Source organism: Bos taurus, chromosome X (genome assembly GCF_002263795.3).
Source record: "Bos taurus isolate L1 Dominette 01449 registration number 42190680 breed Hereford chromosome X, ARS-UCD2.0, whole genome shotgun sequence".
Classification (NCBI taxonomy): Eukaryota; Metazoa; Chordata; class Mammalia; order Artiodactyla; family Bovidae; genus Bos; species Bos taurus.
Window position 1 is genome coordinate 19,164,716 of NC_037357.1, and position 14,399 is coordinate 19,179,114.

At 50.1% G+C, this 14,399-nt stretch overlaps 1 pseudogene; it reads left to right on the forward strand.

Moving 5' to 3' along the window:
* Positions 1 to 618: 618 nt before the first annotated feature.
* On the forward strand, positions 619 to 1,146 carry LOC615899 (small integral membrane protein 10-like protein 2A; annotated as a pseudogene).
* The last annotated feature ends 13,253 nt before the right edge of the window (positions 1,147 to 14,399 follow it).

Consider the following 14,399-nt stretch of genomic DNA (forward strand, 5'->3'; position numbering starts at 1 on the left):
TTGGTTTAGAAAAAGATTAGATGAAACCACGAAAGGGCTTTAAAACCCAAGAGCAGATAAACAGCAATGAATGAGGGCAAATGTATAGCTGAGAAGACCTTGCGCAGCATCCAGGGCAAAGACAGACTAAGAGGAGTGCATAGAAATCACCATGGGATGAAAGGTAAGGACAATGGGGGTAAAGGAGCATTCACGAAATACACATGAACGGGGGAAAAATGAGCATGTAGGTTTGGTGAAATTCCACAGTGCAGAGTTACCAGAAAAAACATGAATTAAAAGTACAGTGGCTAGCTGGCCAGATTTTCTGCGGAGACAGTGAGGGAAAGGGGATGGTGTAAACGGGTAAAGAGCTCCGGGTGGGCCTTCCTTGCAGAATAGCGCATTCTGCAAAAGGATCCCAGGAGCGCAGCACTTGACAAAAAAAGCTTTCAGGCCCGCCGGCTCTCTTAGGAGTCTGGGAGGAGGCGGGGCTTCTCGGAGGGGCAGGTACCGGGGGGGGGGCTGAGTCGTTCGCAGCAGCTCTGTGGTACCCGACAAGGGGCAGGGCCATGCTAGGGGCGGAGCTGCGCAGGCGGTCGCCAATGTGCGTGCAGGCGAGGGGGCGGAGCTGTCCCTAGGCAGCTCAGGTGGGGCCTTGGCTGTGGCGGAGGAGTCATCGAGAGCCCAGCCCCTGAGGGGAGACTGAAGGCGGGGCGCGGCGGAACAGGGCGGAGTGGGACGCGACTGCTGTTGGCCAGCGGCTCCAGGCCTCGCGTCCACCTGTCCGCCAGCTCGTGCTGCGGTCGGTCCGCGGGGCCCGCGCCGGCCCGGGCCCATGGCGGCGTCGGGGGCTCTGTCTGCGGCGGTGGCAGCAGCGGCCCTGTCGGGCGTGGCAGTGCGGCTGGCGCGCTCAGCCGCGATCCGCGGCTCCTACGGTGCCTTCTGAAAGGGGCTCACGCGCACGTTGATCGCCTTCTTCGACCTGGCCTGGCGTCTGCGCAGGAACTTCCCCTATTTCTACATCGTGGCCTCGGTGATGCTCAACGTGCGCCTGCAGGTGAGGATCGAGTGAACGCCCGCTACCACCTTCGCCCGGCCGCGACGGCAGGGGCATCAGCATGAAGGATCACTGGGCCGGGGGCCGCCGGGACGCTCCGGGGGACGAGGAAGGAGCGGATCAGGCCTCCGGGCCCTAGACCTCCGCGGAGGACGCAACCACCGAGCCCCGGCTCTGGCCAGCCACTTCGCGGCCGGTGACGAACTGCACTGAAACTCTCAAAACGGGCCCTTTGCATCGAACTCGAGAAAATTATCTGAGTGCAGCCGACCTGTTGCCTCACTTTGGCCGAAGCGGGGAGCAGAAGGAAGAAATTCTTCAGTAGGAACATGAATGACTGACCCCGACCGAAAAGGTAGGAGGCCAGAGGTTGGCCTTGCGGGCTGGAGGGAGGTGGTGGCCATGACATCTAGATGTCCAGGCTGCCGGGTGGCTTGGGGAGATGAGGAAGGGACCTGAGGAAACCAGCCTGGAAAGCTGCCTGGCCGAGAGCAGGCAAGGCAGGGTGCATGCAGGCCCTCTGGACTCCCTTGTCATATATCCAAGATGGGGATGAGGGGCAGCTGCCTGGGCATCTCCGAGGGTCAGCCCATCACCTTGGCCCACGGCCCCGGTAGTGTCACCTGAACACAGGGGAATAGAGGGAAATGGCCCAGGAGAGGCCCAGAAAGCCCTGGAAGAGAGCGGATGCTGGCCCCCTTGTCCTCCACCCCTCGAGAGGCAGCCTGGACGGATGGTTGTGTTCTTGGCCCAAGCCCAGGTCTGTCTCTTTCTCAGCCCTTCACAAGACTTCCTCCTGGCGGGTCTCTGGGACTGCTCTCTGCCTGCTCCTGCTGTCTCTCTTGCTCCTCTCCACCCTCCAAAGCTTTGCATCAGGGGACAGGGAAGAGGGAAAGACGTGTTCCTCCCAGCCCTGCCCCATCTCAGCCACGCTCCCTCCACCTCCTATCAGTGCCCTCCTGGTGCCACAGAATGCGCTGCCCCAGTCCTGGACAGCCTCCAGCAGCCCCTGTGTCCCAAAGGATTTGGGAAAGTGGGGGTCTCCTTGAGTGGAGGGCAGCTGTCAGGCTGGGATGGGAGAGCAGATGGAGAAGAGGCTTGTAGGGTAGGTGACAGTTGGGGAGACAGGGACGTCTTTGGGTGAGGAGGAAACTCTCAAGTCCCCATGTTTTTCTTGCAAGAACTGGTGTTATAGAAGGTGAACTGCCCCCTCTGTGGTCAAGAGAATCAAATCCCTGCCTGGGGCACCCCTGCCCCTAGAGTTGCCTGGGGAGCGCCCGAGAGAAGGGACTGACCCCTCGAGGAGAGGCAGGGCCTTCCAGGTGGAGAGCCCAAGGGGAGGGGTGGCCTGGTGATCCAGTACTGGCATGAGGGAGGAAGGATGGTGCTAGAGACACTCTGGTGGAGCTCTGTTCTCCCCACCTGCTGGGCTCTGGGAAGGGAGACATTTGCCCTTGTCACATAGATCAGAAGTGGGGGAGCTGAACCTGCCTCCGGGCCTGAATTCCCCACCTGCCCCCCAGTCTCTGGGAGACCTGGCACAGTGGGATGGGGGAAGGGAGCACAGGCTCCCAAGGGACCTAGAGAGAAAGGCCCGTGGCAGGGAAGGTGGGGTGTATGGCAAGTCACGGGGAAGAACCAGGGGACAGTCTAAGCTGAGATGGTCACAGGAGAGATGAGTCCCAGAACCCCTGGGGAGCAAGGTATTCACACACAGTCAGGCCTCCCCACCCCAACCCAAGCCCCATGCAAGGCTTAACCAGAGGTTCCTTGGTGTTGAGTGGCACAGGTCTCTCAGTTTGGGTGGGGGTGTCGGCTGGCTCCTGGGGCCGAGTGTAATAGGAGGGAAGGGATACAAGTGGGTGGGGTGGAGCTGAGACCCACGCATGACCCCATGTCTCTGTCTCCAGGCTGCCCCTCCTGCTAGGATCACACAGGAGCATCTGCTCTGGATGGGCCTGCAGCGGTCCTGGCTGTGCTGCTGACTGGTGCACCAGGAGCGGCACTGAGGGGAGCCGGGAGAGGCCCTGGCCCTCACCCCCATCCCACATCCACGTCTGCCCCCTCACTGATTGCTTGCGGTCCTGGTCCTCAGTTCCTGGGACTAAGAACCACAGCAGCCTGGTTGCCCCTGGGACACAGGGGCTGAGCCTCACACCATGTGCCCTTCTCAGCCGCCCAGGGCCCGGCTGAAGAGCTCTGCCTGCCTCACCCCGAGGCCTGAGGCTGCACCCAGGCTACCACATGCCCCCCGCAGATTCCCAGAGATGGAAGGGCGCTGATGGCTTCCTCCCTTGTGCCAAGTTGCCTGGAAACCCCTGGTCCTGGTGGCCCCTTCTCCACCCCAACTGTGTCCCTCCAGGACCACTTCCGGGAGACTGCCAGCCTTTGGACTGCATCCCTGGAGTTCTGAGAGACTGTGACTTGGGCTGCAGGGGAGGAGAGGAGCGGAGGACCAGGGGCCTCCTTGGGGCTGATGCGTAAATGGGCCCTTTTCAAGTTTGGATCTCACCCTCTGGGTGACTGGATCCCCAGCTGCAGCCCCTTCCTGGGCCAGCCTGAGAGGACCTGGGGAGGGCACTAGGGAGTGTCTTTACTTAATATGTGTGTGCCTGTGTGTGAATGGGTGTGTGAGCGCACATGTTGAGTGCATGTGTGAGTGTGGGGTGTGTGTGGGCATGTATGTGCGAGTATGTATGCACATGCATGAGGGCTTGAGTGTGTGAGTGTGTGAGGGGGTGTGTGGATGAGTGTGTGGGTATGAGTACAGATGCATGAATGCACAGATGTTTGTGTGTGAATGTGCGGATGTGAGTGTGTGTGTGTGAATACACGTGTCAGTGTGCATTTGTGAATGGGTGTGTGTCTGTGCACAAGTGTGTGATTGCTTGTGTACACACGAGTGACTATGCGCTGCAGAGGGTGCAGAGCTGTTTAGCTGGTGTGCAGTGCAGGACGGGCTCCCTGTCCTTCCCGGGCTCGTGGCTCTGTTGGAGCTGCCTGGGCCCTGGGAGGCTGCTTCCCAAAGTGGATAAAGTATGTTGGAGATTCAGGGGCCCCGGGCTCAGAGACCCCTCGTCACCTGCAGAGAATCCCCACTCCTTGTGGGGCTCTGGCTGGGGCTGTCCGCCCCCAAAGATGTTGGCCGTGGGAGGGGCGGGGACACGTCCTCAGCACGTGTTCCTGCCACTGCTCTTCTTACCGTTTTGATCTCGAGTCGTTCGCTGCTTCTGCTCTCCCGTCTCTTCCTCATCTCCCGACTGGGCCCCTGCTGCTCTCTTTGCACTTTATTTGCAGTCTGGTTTTCAGGCAGTGGAGCTTACACACAATCACTGACTTGAATAAGACCACTGTTCCTTTTCTGTGTGTGATGAACTCTGCACCAGTCAGCGCAGTCTGGTCAGAGAAATGTTCTTGTTTCCAGTGTTGTCACATCTTGTGTCTGTCTAAGTTAATAAAAAATATTCTTTGAATTGAATAAAATGAAAACTGGAGGCCTCTTGTTTCTGGTGTGGTGCCCCCTTGGAGGAGAGGGGCTAGGGGTGAGCTCACCCTACTCTGGTGGCCAGAAGCTGGGGTAGGGGAGCATCCTGAGGGCTATAAGTGGGTAGGGTCATGGCAGGGATGGTGGCCTGTTCAGAAGATGCTCTGAGACAGGACTTGACTTGGAGCGCTGCTCCCATGATGAGAAGTCAGCAGCACAGGCCTGGCCTAAGATGTAGCGAGTGTCCCAGTTTGTCCCATTCACAAACTATTTGAATAACCAGACAGCTAAGTGTTTTCTTTATTTTAAAGCCTGGTGTTAGAAAGCACTTAATTCAGTTGAACCCCAAGGATGGGCTGGGGTAGGTGAGGTGAAATGGACCGTCTGCAGATCATTTTGTGTCACCCAGAGGCCCCTCTGCAGCAGCAGGTGGCAGGGACCCATCGCTTCCCTGGCAGCCAGGTTGGTGCCCAGGTTTGAAGAAGATCAACGTTGGGGACCAGAGACCAGCTTCCCTTCCCTCCACCTTAGACTCAAGCTGTCCCATCACAGGGCCCGGGGTGGGGACTCCGAGACTGCTGCAGAGGGAGCGGGGGTGGTGGTCAGAGGCTGTGGGAGGGAGGCCTGCAGAGAAGCACAGCACCCACCTCAGAGGAAGGAAGGTAGGGCCCTCTTCTGCGCACAGAAACAGAAACGTCAGGTCGTGGGGTGGCTAAGACCTGTGCTTAAGCAGAGTCCCACGACAGGACCAAGGCTCTGAGCTACTGGCAGATCTTAAGGCCTGGCCCTGACATTCCCTGAGGGTCCTGTCACCCCACTGGAGGGACTCATTCTCTGCTCCCCATCCTCCCTGTCTGCCTCCTGACTCTGCCCACCCTTAGACCAGGATCCAGCTCAGACCCTACCTCCACACCTGCATTCACCTACCCAGGCAGGGAGGAAGAGCACACAGCCTCCCCAGCCCTTATCTGGGCACCCTCGGCCGCCCCAAGAGATGATTGTCTGCTCTCCCTCCTTAGCCTCAGCCTCTGGTCTCAGCCAGACCTCTCCTGCTGTGTCTTCCTGCCACCTCCTGCTCTGCTCCTTCACTTCCACCACCCTGAGCTAAGGGCTGACTCAGCATCTGGGCCCAGGCACAGCCTGTGGCTTCTGGTCCAGTGTTCTCGCTGCCTCTGGGTCTCCTTCTTGGCACCCATGATTTTCCTGGGCCTGAGGCTGCTTCTGAGCCTGCACCCTGCACCCCGTCCAGCTCTCAGCTCCCTGCACCCACTTGCCCAGCCCCTCCAGGGAGGCCCATTCCAGCCCTTCTGCTGCCCCCCACACCCAACCAGGCAGGAGGAAGATGCCCAGACAGTGCCTACCCATGAAAGCCAGCATGGTGGGGCTTCCCTTCTGGCCAGAGCGCCTCCTGGGGCCTATGACCGACTTTCCCAACCTCCACAAACAGTAGGCCTCCATGGGCCACAGCTCCCCACCAAGGCACTGGGTATCCCCCCCAACCCTGCGCACTCAGAGACAATCTCACTCCCCACTGCCCCACTGACAGTGGCAGAAGCCCCTGATTATCTTGAGGCTGTGTTCCACCTCAGCACTGGGAACCAGACTGAACCTGGGAGCCTCTGCCTCTTCTGCAGAGCAGTCCCCAAGGCTACCTCAGGCCAGCTTCTCCCTTGCCTGGTCACCAAGCCTTTCTCGAGGCTTCCCTCAGTGGCTGCCATGACAGCCCTCCCTCTCTGTGGCCACCACAGGGTCCATCTGCAGCAACCGCCATGCTCATCCACCCACAACATCCCTTACCCAGAAATCCGAGGTCTTCTCAGGAATCCCTCCTTCCCCTGCCTCCCACACCCCAATTTATGCCACACATCCCCTGTAGCTCATTAACATTCACCCTGATAATGGGGTCACAGTGGCACCCAGAGGGCCTCAGGGAAGGTGATTCTTCAGAGACCCTGAGCCGCTCATTTGGCAAGACATATTTCCTGGGCTCCTCTCCATGCCCGACCCCAAAGTAGGCCCTGAGCACTGAACCCATGGACCAGACAGAGGAGCCCACACAGACCATGTGAGAGCATAATAGGTGCAGGGCTCATGGGAGGGTTCAGTCAGGAGGAATGCGACCCCTCGTGTACCCAGGAAGTAATCTGGGGTGTCATTGCTATGGCCAGCTCCAGGTCCAAGGTTAACTCAGAGCAGCCTGGCCACCCGGACCAGCAGAGCCATAGGTTCCCGGGAGCCGGTGAGGCATTCCACTCGTGACAAAGGTCATGAGGAAGGAGGCTCGGTATACGCAAAGGCGGGATCGAGCCTCAGGAGTCCCCCCGGATATTCTTGAGCATCTACCCCCAAAAAACCAGAGTCTGCCTACTTTATTGCTTTGTGCTCTCACCTCTGACTTTACTGGGGGGCTGTCCCCCACCACCATCTCGCTCTCTCTGTCAAAGAGTTAACTTACAGCTCCAATTAATAAAATTCCTGGGCAATTAGGAGTGTTTAAATCCAAACCCCTCAGATGGCTCTCTAACTCGCCTGACAAGTTTACCCGGACTCCTACAGCTATGCAAAGGATTGTTTACAGTCTCCCAGCCTTGAGAGGCACGGGAAGCTTAAGATATTCAAATAGCTTAGAGCCTCTCAGAGAGTTAGAAACTGTCAGAATAAAACTAGTAAAAGATTTCATTGATGAGTCAATGCCTGCTGCCAAGTTTTCACATCCCCTGAATTGTATCCTTGGATATGTATTAATTAATAGTTGGTATGTAGAAAAAATATGTAGTGGCCTTGGTGTTAGTAACTTTAGACCCTTAAAGTAATAAATTCTTTCCTTTGTTGTAAACCGATTACACATTCGCCCTATAGGAATGCAATTTTATCTTCGGAAGATGGTGCCAAACCTTAAAATAATTACCCTTAGAGAAAATAAGTCTTTGTTGATAAGTCCTTGTCAAGAGTCATAAAATGTTAATAGGCCTTCTGGCCAGAAGATGATGTAAATCACCTAAACCATTTGTATACGATACATTTGCAGGAAAGAAACCCTGGTTTTTGATAAGGATCAAAAACTGCTGACTTTGCATCCCCTATTATCCTCTATGTGTAACTTAGGGTATAAAAACCCCTGTTGAAAATAAAGCTATGGGCCTTGCTCACCAACGCTTGGTCTCCCCATGTCATTCTTCCCTTTAACTTCTGGCTGAAGTCTCGATCTGGAGCGCGGATATCCTCTGCGACCATTTATTTGCCTGGGCTTCTAAGACCCACTCGAGAAGGTGTCTAAGGTGGGGCACCTTCCGCTATTCGAGAGAGCGCCTGCGGCCTCCGTGGTCAGAGCTAACCTGGTGTCACCGGTTATATTGATTTTCCGCGTAAACCAAGCTACTCAGCCTCTTTTCTCCACTGAATTTTCCGACTGAGCTATGCTCATTCTATTACTCTTTATATCTCTAATTAGCTTATAAATAGTCGCCTAGGCCGTCTCTCCTTCGAATACCCTGGATCAGCCGGGGCTGGACCCCGGCAATAGGTGACTTTCCCAGTTCCCAGAGACTGGCAGCCAAAGATTGCATTTTTACATGGTGCAGATTAAAAAGAAATGTCAGGACACATGTGGCAGGAATTCCAATGAATGCCCCAGATACAACTGGAAGGTAATTCCATCGATGTTCTCGAGGCAATTTTTTTGGAAAGTCTTATCGAAAGTTGTTTCCAGGTGAATACCACGGCAGATCGGAGCACTTTTTAAAGCATTTTTTATTCAGATGTTGTGCACATCCTTAACCCAGACCCCGTGGAGTGTTCTCCATCCTGCTTTTCCTACCTCTCTCTACAACAGGGTTTTGCACCCAGGAGTACAGAGGGCAGAGCCCTAGCCCAGGAATGAAAGGCCGGGTGGGTTCCAGCTCCACAGATCACCAGCTCTGGGCATGTGGGCATGGCACCGTGCCTCCCTGCACCCGTTTCCTGGCCTACAGGCACAGTAGTGCAGGCCCCAGGGAAGCAACTTCTCAGTTCTCTTTGATGTTTTGAGACCAGTAGACTATTTTCTCTATGTTTCTGTTTTCTCATTTTCTATGACTTCATGATGATGGCAAATCTCCATGTACATGCCACCTGCGAAATACTGCAGTTTGACCTTGCCTTGCCGGGCGCCCTTTCTGCAAGGTCAAATTTAACAGAAAGCCAGTCTCTGTCACCCTGGGAATCCCAGTTATATGGCTAAAGCAGAGGCTCTACAACCTCATCTTGGCACCATTCCTCCCACTCCCTTTCTGTGCCCCAAGACCTCTCTTCTCATCCCCTTAGCATCTATGTCTTTTTTTTAGAAATGTCTGTTTAGCTTTTCTGCCCATTTTTTTCATTTTTTTATATTGAGTTTCCTGATCTGTTTGTATATTTTGGAAATTAAACACTTGATAAATTAGGAGTATGGTATTAACGTATACACACCGCTGCTGCTGCTAAGTCACTTCAGTCGTGTCCGACTCTGTGCGACCCCATAGATGGCAGCCCACCAGGCCCCGCTGTCCCTGGGATTCTCTAGGCAAGAACACTGGAGTGGGTTGCCATTTCCTCCTCCAGTGCATGAAAGTGAAAAGTGAAAGCGAAGTCGCTCAGTCGTGTCCGACTCTTCGTGACCCCATGGACTGCAGCCTACTAGGCTCCTCCGTCCATGGGATTTTCCAGGCAAGAGTACTGGAGTGGGATGCCATCGCCTTCTCCCGTATACACACTACTATATATAAAATAAACAAGGATTTACTGTAAAGCATAGGCAACGATGTTCACTATTTTCTAATAACTCAGAAAAATTTTAAAAAGAATATACGTATATAAAACCGAATCACTTTGCTGTGCTCCTAAAACTAACATAATATTGTATATCAGCTGTACTTCAATTTAAAAAACAAAACAGACTGTATATGCATGACTGTTTCTGTCAATGAAGTTCTTGGTCACACAATACCCACAGGGTTTTCTGATATAGTTCAAGGGATCCATCAGCTCTGGCCAGCCTTGGACTGGAGCATGGAGCCTTCACCAAGTTTTGGCAGAATTTGCTTTCTGTAATGAACAAACCGTGAGGACGAGATATACAGGTTTTCAAGTTATAGGAGGTGCAAGATCTTGAGCAAATAAGAATCTATGAACTGACTATGTGCTTCAGATTTCTATGCACACCACAAGATTTGCAAGTACATCTGGGATGCAGGGTACCCCCTTAAGTCACCAGGGACTTTTCAGAACACCAGCAGTACTGGAAATTGTCATTACCTCTTATACACCAGGCACGTGGTGCTTGGAGCAGACTTGGGAGGGGAAACTAGCTGGGTTTGAACCCAGACTCTTGAGCGGAGTCACTTTGGCCAGGTCCTTCAGACTCTCTGGGCTTCCCTGGTGGCTGAGTGGTAAAGAATCTGCTTGAAACCCGCTTGAGAGGCGGGTTCGATCCCTGGGTCAGGAAAATCCCCTGGAGAAGGGAATGGCTACCCACTCCAGCATTCTTGCCTGGAGAATTTCAAGGACAGAGGAGCCTGGCGGGCTATGGTCCATGGAGGGGGGTTTCATTTTTTTTTTAAAAGGGTAAGACAGGGAACGAGGGACTGAGACCCATTTCAGGATTTCTTCCTTTCTGCATTCAGATCCTGTACATGTTTAATAAATATGTTCTTAGGTATTCATTTTCTTTGAAGCAATTATAAATTATATATATATATATATTAGTTTACATTTTTACATGCTTATTGTTACCATATAGAAATTATGGAGAATTAATTAGAAGTGTGATTTTTTTCAACACATTTGGAGACTTTCTTGCTATCCTTCTGTTATTAATTTCTAGTTTGATCCCATTGTGGTCAGAAATTAAACTCTGTATACTTTCAATGCTTTTAAATACTTAAAGATTTGTTTTAAGACTTTAAGAAAAGCATTCTTCTGGAGTGTTTCCAGAGGAAGGCAATGTGGGTGATAAAAGAGCTGGATCCATGTCTTGTGATGAATGGATGAAAGAAACATTTGTGTTTAGAGCGCAGCAGAGAATTGGTTGCCAACAGACCTTTTTGGCACCACGGACTTGATTCTGTGGAAGACAATGTTTCCATGAACATGTTGGGGGGTGGTTTCAGGATGATTCAAATGCATTGCATTTATTGTGCACTTTATTCCTATTATTGTCACATCAGCTCCACCTCAGATCATTAAGCATTAGATCCCAGAGTGGGGGACACCTGGTTTAGAGAACAAAGACTTGGAAAGGACATATGACAGGCATGTTCAAATACTTGAAAGTTTACCAGGCCCAAGAGAAATGAAATTACCGCTGTACTAATGGCATGGTTTGGAATTAAGACCGGAGGGCTGCAACCGTCCTTGGTCAACCCTAGGGAATGGATAGACTTGAGGAGTAGTGAGACGACTGCCATCTAAGTTAAGGCATCACCTAGAAATTAAATTGTTGGTCTAGGATATTGTTAAACTAAGTTTCCATGATGAGGCCATTAAACTAGATGGCACAAAAGATCCTTCACAGTTCCAGGCTTGGTTGCTTTCAAGTTCACCATTGTTTATGTTATAAAATAAAGTATTTTACTTTGTTGTGTGTAAGAAGCATAAAACTATGCTTAGAATGAATAAATCTTTAAAACACCATGAAAATTTGAAGTGAGGTTCTTGTGTACAGCATAGAATTTGGTGGTGTTTTTAAAAAATCTACTCTGCTAATTTCTTTTAATTGTTATTCCTACACCATTTACATTTAAAAGTAATTATGTCATATTTAAGCTTAAGTCTGCTGCTTTATTATTTGTTTTCTCATTCCTCTGTTTTCCTTTTCTTGCTTTCTTGTAGGACACCTAAGCATTTTTTGGAAATTACTTTTGAATATAGCTCTTCATATAGTTTATTTTATTGTTTTATTTTATAGTTTCAATGCAATATACATGTGTACATATCCCAGTTTACTGGTATCATCATTTCAATCACTTCATCAAGTAGAAAAATTTGTCTTCCATTTTGGTTCCTCTATCCTCCCACATTTAAATAGAAATAACTTAAGTATTTCCTCTGTGCACATTGAACTCACATCACATGATGGTACAGTTTTTGCTTTAATGATGAAACATGATCTTAAAAAATTCATGAGGAGTATTCTAATTGCCTTAACTTTTACTCACTTTATCGCTCTTCTTTCCTAAAGACCCATCCTTGTTGTGTTATAATTTCCTTTCTGGTTAATGAATTTCCTTTAGCCATTCTTTAAAGGTAGGTCTGTTGGCAACCAACTCTCTTAGATTTCCTTCATCTGAGAATATATTTATTTCACTTTCATTCCTGAAGGTTGTATTTGCTAGATACAGAATTGGCTGTTGACATAAAAAGGAACGAAATGTGCTATTTGAAGAAACATGGATGGATCTAGACACTGTCATACAGAGTGAAGCAAGTCAGAACGAGAAAAACAAATACTGTATATCACTTATATGTGGAATCTAGAAAACTGATGCAGATGAACTTATTTGCAAAGCAGAAATAGAGACACAGATATAGAGAACAAACATATGGATACAAAGAGGGGAAGGGGTGGGATGAATTGGGAGATTGAGATTGACATATATACTCTACTATGTATAAAATAGATAACTAATGAGAACCTACTTGTATAGCACAGGGAACTCTACTCAATGCTCTGTGGTAACCTAAATGGGAAGGAAACCCAAATCCAAAAAAGTTATATGTATATGTATTGGAGATGGAAATGGCAACCAACTTCAGTATTCTTGCCTGGGACATCCCATGGACAGAGGAGATAGACAGGCTACAGTCCATGGGGTTGCAAAAGAGTTGGACATGAATTAGGGACTAAACAACAGCAACATTTATATGTACAGCTGATTCATTTTGCTGCACACTGAGAAACTAACAAAACATTGTAAAGCAACCATACTCCAATAAAAATTAATTAAAATAAAAGCTAAAAACTAATAATAATTGGCTACTGACAGTGGGTAGAAAAGCAAAGGATTGATTAGTCCTGCCCTCTTATTTTCATGAGGAGGTTGAAGCGGGTATTGAAGACCAGCTCCCCCGTTATCCCAGCCCTGCTGAAACTTGCAGAAAAGAGGACTTTGGAGGAAGGTGACTATTGGCAAAAGGGTGCCCTGCTCTGTTAGGTCCACCTTTTTCCCCATGTCCCTTGTTAACGGGGAAGAGCTTTTCCTTGGAGGCTTTTCCTTTGTTGATGGGTTCTGGATTGCAAGGCTCCTCCAGGTGCCCTTTGGGGATATGTGAGAGGCAAAATAAACACCCAGGGAGTTCACTGCCAGGCCTTTCCTTAAGCCCAAGGTCCTGATGGAGTCCCTACCTTCCAAGGACGGCATCTTTTCCTGTGTTGAGCATATATATATCTATGGGACAGATTGAAATGGCAGTGCTAATAATGAAAAGCATTTTGCATGAGTTTCGTTAAGAAGTATTCATTCCCTGTGTAGCTATTGCCGACAATCAGGATACCAGAGATATTTCCATCACAGGCAGAAAGTTCCTTTCTGCAGACAACGCCTTCTCTTCATGCCCAGTCCACCCTTGATCTGTTTTCTGTCATTCTACATTTGTTTTTGCTATTATAGATTTGTTATTCTGTTTCACAGAAATGGAATTATACACTATGAAATCTAGCCTCCTGTGCTAAGCATATTATTTTTTGTTGTTTTGTTTTTTAATCTTCTTAATTTGAACTAAAAAGCGTCTTGATGAAAGTGAAAGAGGAGAGTGAAAAAGTTGGCTTAAAGCTCAACATTCAGAAAACAAGATCATGGCATCTGGTCCCATTACTTCATGGGACATAAATGGGGAAACAGTGGAAACAGTGTCAGACTTTATTTTTTGGGCTCCAAAATCACTGCAGATGGTGATTGCAGCCATGAAATTAAAAGACGCTTACTCCTTGGAAGAAAAGTTATGTCCAACCTAGATAGCATATTGAAAAGCAGAGACATTACTTTGCCAACAAAGGTCCGTCTAGTCAAGGCTATGGTTTTTCCAGTGGTCATGTATGGATGTGAGAGTTGGACTGTGAAGAAAGCTGAGCGCCGAAGAATTGATGCTTTTGAACTGTGGTGTTGGAGAAGACTCTTGAGAGTCCTTGGACTGCAAGGAGATCCAACCAGTCCATTCTGAAGGAGATCAGCCCAGGGATTTCTTTGGAAGGAATGATGCTAAAGGTGAAACTCCAGTACTTTGGCCACCTCATGCGAAGAGTTGACTCATTGGAAAAGACTCTGATGCTGGGAGGGATTGGGGGCAGGAGGAGAAGGGGACGACAGAGGATGAGATGGCTGGATGGCATCACCAACTTGACGGATGTGAGTTTGAGTGAACTCTGGGAGTTGGTGATGGATAGGGAGGCCTGGCGTGCTGCGATTCATGGGGTCGCAAAGAGTTGGACACGACTGAGCGACTGAACTGAACTGAACTGAACGGTAAGTTAGCTCTGGTGAGTCAGACTTAAATGCTGCAAAGGGGGTTCAAAAGAAGGGATTCCCGATGTAAGTTGTCTCTGGCGTGAGTCAGACTGCTCTAAAGCAAGGATTACGAGAAACATTGGGTCTGGATGGTAACGTATCTCTGGCCTCAATCAGGCATCTGTGCCGCATGGGCCATGGTTGTAGGCTCAGGGACAGCAGTTGTGAGTCGCTATTTGTCAGAATTTCGTGCCATTGTGCAGAGCAAGGGGATATTGTCAACCGTGAGATGTCTTCTCTGTGTTTGGGTATATTTTTAGAACTTTCCAAGTTTCCTTTCGGCACTCTTCTGCTCAGCACACTCAGCACTTTAGTTGGAAAAATGAGGTCAGGTGTGTATTGTCAATGAGCCGTCCTT